Genomic DNA, 7761 nt, shown 5'->3' on the forward strand with positions numbered 1-7761 from the left:
CAATTCCCTGAGCTGGCTCCTGGGAATGCATTCTGTGCCGTGCAGGGCCGTGTTGCAACGTGACTAATGGATGAGAATGTTGAGGAGGAAAGCCATTACTTCACCAATGTGAATCAAGGTCATTCGTCACCTCGGGAAGCACACGGAGCTGCGACGTTCAGGAGGGAGGCACGCTGCTCCCAAGCCAAACCACGATGTGGCCCGGCACCAGTCCCATGCAGCAGGGAGAAGGGGAGTTTCTGGAAGCAAGGATGAGCTGGGCAGCCAGGCCCAGGGCCCTGGCCGTGCATGCATCAGCCCCTCCTGAGAAAAAGAGCTCAAGTACTACATGGGGTCTTACCCATGAGTGGGGCAACGGTGCAGTTTCCAGGAGGCGTTGGCAGGAGCTGACTGGCCACTGACACTGGCTGGGATCTCTAGGGGACGGGGACTGGAGGCTCAGCAGCCTCTGACCGTCTAGCGTCATCTGAGGAAATCAGGCCAATCGTGAGCCACCAGAGTGTCCTCACCGAGACGGCCTCTCTCCCTAGTATAACAAGCCACATTTGCTGCCTTTCTGGGAGAGTTAGAAGCAAGTCACGTGGGTGACTTCTTTTCAAAGTTCTCTGCCTCAGAGGAGGAAGCCCCATGGGTGGAGGCCAGGCCTGAGGCCATCCTGCTCTGGGCCAGAGCGTGCCTGTGTCTGATGAGCGAGGACATGCCTCGTCTGGCTGAGCCTTCCATTTCACACCACCAGCTCGAACCCCCCATCACGGCTTCCTTTTGGGCTCCCCTCCTCAGGGGACCGAGCCTGAAATGTGCTTGCCCTTCATCCCTAAGGCCTGTGTCCCTTCCTCAGAGAGGACTAAGCCCCTCTCCCAGTCTTGATGTTCTCCGAGGCCCTTCTTATTCACAGAACCTCTCTGGCTTATTTATTTGCTTGCTTGCTTCTGATGTCTTCTCTTACTGAAAGGTAAGTTATGTGGGAGATGGAATCATGCCAGCTTTGGTTCACCATTACATCCTCCACACTTTTCTATTCTGATTTATTTATTTATTTTAGAGTCAGAGTCTTGCTCTGTCGCTCAGGCTGGAGTGCAGTGGCACAATCATAGCTCACTGCAGCCTCAAACTTCTGGACTTAAGTGATCCTCCTGCTTCAGCCTCCTGAGTAACTAAGACTACAGGTGTGCATCACCATGCTTGGCTAATTTAAAAAAATTGTTTTAATACAACAGTTAGCTGGGCGTGGTAGTGTGAACCTGCAGTGCCAGCCACTGTGGAGGCTGAGGTGGGAGGATCACTTGAGCCCAGGAGATTTAGTCTGCAATGAGCTGAGATCATACCACTGCATTCCAGCCTGGCAACAGAGTAAGACCCTGTCTCAATTTTTTTTTTGTAGACGTGGGGTCTCACTATATTGCCCAGGTTGGTCTTGAACTCCTGGACTCAAGGGATTCCTCTGCCTCAGCCTCTAGTGTCACTGGGATTACAGGTGTGAGCCACTGGACCTCGCTCCCCTGAAAAGTTTTTGTGGAGCCTGGCACCAGGGGAACCCAATATCTATCCTTTGAATGAATGAATAAATGTAAGGAAATAAATGAAGAGGAGGTGGGGGTCAGAAGGGGCATGTTTTATATGAGTAGATACCATGCAAAGGTCCTCCTGGGTGCCATCACCAGTGCGGGGCAGCCTGCGAGCCCCTTGAGGGAGGTCTCCCTGACACACTGCCCACTCCTCCTGGGACCGAGCAGGAGTCACATCCAAGGGCTGGGTCATTATCTGATGAATGAGTGGGTTGTGCGGATGAGTAAACAGGGACTGACCCAGAGGTCAGGTGTAACTCAGCCTCAGAAACTGCATGTGTCAATAGGAATCGAAGGGCCGAGGAATGTGTTTTTCGTTGATGTCAACTTGCTGCAAAGGACCACACCTGCTTCTCGACCCAGGAACGTGGGAAAGGGAAAGGCATGGCTTGTTTTGGTGGAGATGGAGATGCTGGTAACAGTGGAGGAATGCCCTCCTTCTGATTCACAGTGGGGAGGTGCTCTGGGCCCCTGCCACTGCCCAAGGACTTCAGGTAAGTCAGCCCGTGGCCCCCAGCCCTTCCCCGCCAGACGCCCTGGCAGACGGCTTGTTCTGACAAGTATGCGCTTTCTGGATGGAACAGCCTCCCTTTTGTCCAAACCCTTCCTTTGAATTTAAAATGCACACAAAGAACCTTTCGAAGAGGAAAAGAATGGGATCAGGAAGAGGAGGCTGTGTCTCATTTGGACACTCAAGCCCTCAGCTCCTGCCCAAGAGTTTCTGTAATTTGCTCCCACATCACGTCATGACTTTTGGCTCCCAGCCAGGTGCGGTGGCATCTGTGGCTTCATCCTTCTGGGAAGTCGGGGTCATGTTCCCTTGAGTCTTCTCCCTTTCCTCTCCCCAGCTTTTGGTTGTCCTGCTGAGAGGATGCGGCATTTGAGCAGTAGCTTCTGGAGCCCAGAGTGAAGCCCCACCCAGGCACCTTGACAGGACCACAGGAATGCTCCCGGCACAGCAAGCAGGACTCTTGAGAAGCTCAGCCTCCACGCTCCTTGTAGATGTTCAGTTCAAACTCCACAGTTTGTGTGACTCACTGAAGGGCTTGGTTTGGCTCTCGCTGACGAGTCTGTCATCGGTGCCAGGTGACACGCTTTTCCCCTCCTCCCGTCTAGTCCTCTCTCTTGCCCCAGGGCTTCTGGTGGGGAAGTTTAACCTCCTCTTCATAAGCAGTGGGAGGGCTACTGTGCTGCCCTCTGGCCCAAGCTCTGGTATTCCCTTTGCGGTGGTGGGTGCTCTCATTCCTTTGCAATGTGCCCTGCAGTGTGAACCCAGGGGATCCATGAGACAGGGAACTCACGTCTGTTTTCTTCATTTGGTGTAGCATGCCATTGGGCGTTTGCCAGACAGGGCCTATCATGTGGGCCCTACACCTATTCACACACCTGCCATTTGCCTTCAGAATCCTGTTCCCAGTGGGTAATGGGTTTAAAAGCCCATAGCTGAGTTTATCCACATTGGATCCGACCCACATTCCAATGCTCTTGTAAGTCTCCAGTTGGTCAAATGAGCAGTTTGATCCCTTGATCCTTCAAAATACTGGATATATTTATTTTTTCTTGCCTTTTGATCTTTCAAGCTTGAAATTTCTCGGCACATAAAAGTCTTCAAAATGCCCTCAAACTTCTGTCTCCAAAGGCAATTTTTTTTCACTTTTTCATTTTTTTGTAGAGATAGTCTCACTATGTTGCCCAGGCTGGTCTTGAACTCCTGGCCTCAAGTGGTCCTTCTCCCTTGGCTTCCCAAAGTGCTGGGATTACAGGTGTGAGCCTCTGTGCCCAGCCACCAAAGGGATTTTTACTTGACTCTGTACAGTGGAGCTGCTTCTCTATTTGGAGGTTGAAGTTTGTGTCAAGTTCTTGAGTTTGTAAGAATAGGACATGAAAGCAGAGAGCCTTTTAATCAGATGAGCAGCTATCTATGTTATGTTTTCACAGATTTTGATTCTTCTTTTCTTTTTTTTTTTTTGAGATGGAGTCTTGCTCATCCGCCCAGGTTGGAGTGCAGTGGCGCGATCTTGGCTCACTGCAACCTCCGCCCCCCAAGTTCAAGTGATTCTCCTGCCTCAGTCTCCCAAGTAGCTAGCTGGGACTACATGCGCGTGCCACCACACCTGGCTAATTTTTGTATTTTTGTATATATTAGTAGTAGAAACAGGGTAGGCTGGGCACTGTGGCTCAAGCCTGTGATCCCAGCACTTTGGGAGGCCGAGGTGGGTGGATCACAAGGTCAGGAGATCGAGACCATCCTGGCCAACATGGTGAAACCCCGGCTCTACTAAAAATACAAAAATTAGCTGGACGTGGTGGCATATGCCTATAATCCTAGCTACTCAGGAGGCTGAGGCAGGAGAATCACTTGAACCGGGGAGTCAGAGGTTGCAGTGAGCCGGGATTGCATCACTGCACTCCAGCCTGGCAACAGAGAGAGACTCCATCTAAAAAAAATAAAAAAGAAAAGAAAACAGGGTTTCAGGGTTTCACTATGTTGGCCAGGATATTCTCGATCTCGTGACCTCATGATCCACCCGTCTCAGCCTCCTAAAGTGCTGGGATTATAGGCGTGAGCCACCGCACCTGGTTGATTTTGATTATTCTAAGTAGGGATAGTCGAAGTCTTCATAGTGTTTGACATTTCATGTATTTATCAGCTGAAACTGATTGTTTTCATGGTTTTGAGGAATCTCAGTGAAATAATTCAGTGTTGCCAGATCCAGGGAATCTTTTCTCCCCAAGGCATTTGCTGTATAATCAATAAATGTATGTATCATATGGAAAGGTATGATTAGAGTACACTTAGAATTAGTTTATTTCTCTAAAGATGCTTTTACCTTAGCTGGGCGTGGTGGTACGCACCTGTAGTCCCAGCTACTTGGGAAGCTGAGGTGGGAGGATTACTTGAGCCTGGGAATTTGAGGCTGCAGTGAGCTATGATCACACCATTGCATTCCAGCCTGGGCCACAGACCCTGTCTCAAAGAAAAAAAAAAAAGAGATTTTTATTTTTTTATTTTTTTTCTTTTGAGATGGAGTCTAGCTCTGTCACCCAGGCTGGAGTGCCGTGGTGTGATATGGGCTCACTGCAACTTCTGCCTCCCAAGTTCAAGCGATTCTTCTGCCTCAGCCTCCTGAGTAGCTGGGATTATAGGCATGCACTACCACCCCCTGCTAAGTTTTTTGTATTTTTAGTAGATAACTGGGTTTCACCATGTTAGCCAGGCTGGCCTCAAACTCCTGACCTCAAGTGATCCACCCGCATCGACCTCACAAAGTGCTTGGATTACAGGTGTGAGCTACTGTGCCAGGCCAGAAAAAATAAAATAAAATAAAGACGAATTTACCTGGTCATTTAAAAAACAACCTAATGAGCTAGGCAATTTTCATTAAGCTTATTTTCATAGGGAGAACAAAACACAGTTCTCAACTTCTTGTCCCCCTTTGTCCCTACTTCCCTGATTACCTCCTCTCCTACTTGTCTTTCTCTTCTTCTCTCCAGGAGCTGAGAACAGCCCCCTTCCTATTTGAGGCTGGCCTGTCCATGCGCACCCTTGGCCTCACATCAGTGGAGGATCACCCATCCCTTCCTCGTGCTGGAAACCCAGTGGCTGTATTCCATAAGCCTGCAGGACTCTTGCTCTTCTCCTTATTTAACTACACCAGCTTAGGAGTAGCCTACATGCTCCATCTTCATTTCCTTACCCCATCTACTCCACAGTCTACCATTCTCTTGCTGAGGTTACTTACCTGGCCTCTTTCCTCTACACTCTTTTCCACACTCACTTGTCCAGGTGCACATTAATACCTACACCTGACTATCCTACAGATAACTCGAATTCAAGATGGTGGGGAATAAACTCACCATCTTACTCTATATGTCTGCCTGTCCTTCAGTATTTCTCATGTGGGATAAGGGTGCTATGATTCACCCACTTGTCCAAGACAGAACACCTCGATGTCATTCTTTTTTTAAATTTTTAATTTTTTTTTGAGAGAGAGTTTCGCTGTTATCACCCAGGCTGGAGTGCAATGGCGCGATCTCAGCTCACTGCAACCTCTGCCTCCCCTTTTCAAGCGATTCTCCTGCCTCAGCCTCCTGAGTAGCTGGGATTACAGGCACCCACCACAATGCCTGGCTAATTTTTGTTTGTTTGTTTGTTTGTTTTTGTTTTCGAGACAGAGTTTTGCTTTTGTTGCCCAGGCTGGAGTGCAATGGCATGATCTCGGCTCACCGCAACCTCTGCCTCCCGGGCTCAAGCGATTCTCCTGCCTCAACCTCCTGAGTAGCTGGGATTACAGGCATGTGCCACCATGCCTGGCTAATTTTGTATTTTTAGTAGAGATGGGATTTCTCCATGTTGATCAGGCTGGTCTCGAACTCCCAATCTCAGGTGATCCACCCGCCTTGGCCTCTGAAAGTGCTGGGATTACAGGCGTGAGCCACCGTGCCCAGCCAATTTTTTGTGTTTTTAATAGAGAGGGGGTTTCACCACGTTGGCCAGGCTGGTCTCAAACTCCTGACCTCAGGTGATCCACCGTCCTCGGCCTCCCAAAATGCTGGGACTGCAGGTGTGAGCCACCGCACCTGGCCTGGATGTCGTTCTTGACTCCACTTTGCTGCCTTATTCTATCACTGAGTTCCACCTGCACGGTTCCCTTGGCCAGGGATAACGCCGTTTTTCACCCTCCTGACAGCTCCCATTCTTCCTGAAAATCCTCACCTGATGTCACTATGGCTGCAAAGCTTCCCCAACTTCCTCCCTAAGAGAGACACCGTGGCACTTTTTTTTTTTTTTTTGAGACAGAGTCTCGCTCTGTCACCCAGGCTGGAGTGCAGTGGTGTGATCTTGGCTCACTGCAACCTCCGCCTCCTGGGTTCAAGTGATTCTCCTGCCTCAGCCTCCCGAGTAGCTGGGACTACAGGTGCACGGCACCACGCCCGGCTAATTTTTGTATTTTTAGTAGAGACGGGGTTTCACTATGTTGACCAAAATGGTCTCCATCTCCTGACCTCTAGGAGGCGGGCCCGATCCGCCCGCCTCGACCTCCCAAAGTGCTGGGATTATAGGCATGAGCCGCTGCGCCCGGCCCAGTTGTACTTTTTTGACATATGTATGTCTTCTCTTATTTTCCCCATTACTCTATTGCCATTCTTTGTTTTTCTGCTGCTCTCACTTGCTGGATATAAACATCCTGAGAGCAAGAACTGCTTTGGCACAATTCAGATTCTAGCACAGTGCATAGCACATAGTAGACCCTCAATACATGTGTGGAAGTGAGCCCTCCAATATTCCAGGTAAGTACAAAGGGGCCTGGTTATTAGGGCCTCTCCATGGCTAGTGATGGTCAAAGAGAAAAATCGGGCAGGAATCCAAGAAGCACGGTAGCCCTCTTTTCCCCTTTTCTAGGCATCTGGCTGTGCCTGCATTTCCTTTTGTGGCCAAAACATCAGAGCTTGAGGTTCAGCTTTGTCAGTTCCTGACGCTCTGAAACTCTGACCCTCTGAGTTTCATTTTGCCAAAGGACAAGATCCTAGAGGATAATGCAGTCTCGAGCATTCTGTGACCCTCAGACTCCAGGGCCCTCCTCATACCCACCCTCTCTCAGCGGCGTGCGTGAGTGTGGCATGTGCAAGTGTGTGCAGTGTGCCCTGGGTGTGCACATGCTGTTTGCAAAGGCAGACCAAGGTGTCTAGAATGCCGTTTCAGTTGGCCATGGCTAGATGCATCCACAGCGGTGTTTCTTTACTGGGGCGATGGCTGAGAAAGGAAATTGCATTGTTTTGGGGCTGTCTCAGGAAGGACATTTGATACATCCACAAAGTTTAGCCTTCCAAGTGGCCTCCACTTTCAGCCAGTGCATTGGTTGGCAACTCCTGGGTAGGAGTCCGGGTTACTGGGGGAGGGTCTGTAGGAGGATCGGGGTCCAAGAGAGCTGTAGAGCCAGCAGGCTGCCCTTCTGTGCTGTTCCAGGTGAGAACTGCCATCATCACACACTGGGAGGTTCAGTCATGGCTGTTAGCCGGGGCACAAGCCGACAGATGTATCAGCAACCTGAGATGGCATGGCACCTGGGTGTGCAGCCAGGAAGGGGTGTGCATGTGGAGGAAGGGACTCGGGCCCAGCTCGGCTGCGGGCCTCCACAGTACCTGTTGGGGGTGGGGCTGGTCTTGAGTAACCCCTGAATGGACTTTACCCTGA

At 50.3% G+C, this 7761-nt stretch overlaps 1 long non-coding RNA gene across 1 annotated transcript; it reads left to right on the forward strand.

Moving 5' to 3' along the window:
• Positions 1–537: 537 nt before the first annotated feature.
• On the forward strand, positions 538–7181 carry LOC130540873 (uncharacterized). The gene is made up of 4 exons (XR_008954890.2): positions 538–952; positions 1853–2059; positions 2414–2651; positions 4757–7181. It is a non-coding gene; the product is annotated as an uncharacterized LOC130540873 (long non-coding RNA).
• The last annotated feature ends 580 nt before the right edge of the window (positions 7182–7761 follow it).

The sequence above is a fragment of the Pan paniscus genome, chromosome 1 (genome assembly GCF_029289425.2).
Source record: "Pan paniscus chromosome 1, NHGRI_mPanPan1-v2.0_pri, whole genome shotgun sequence".
In the NCBI taxonomy this organism is placed as follows: domain Eukaryota; kingdom Metazoa; phylum Chordata; class Mammalia; order Primates; family Hominidae; genus Pan; species Pan paniscus.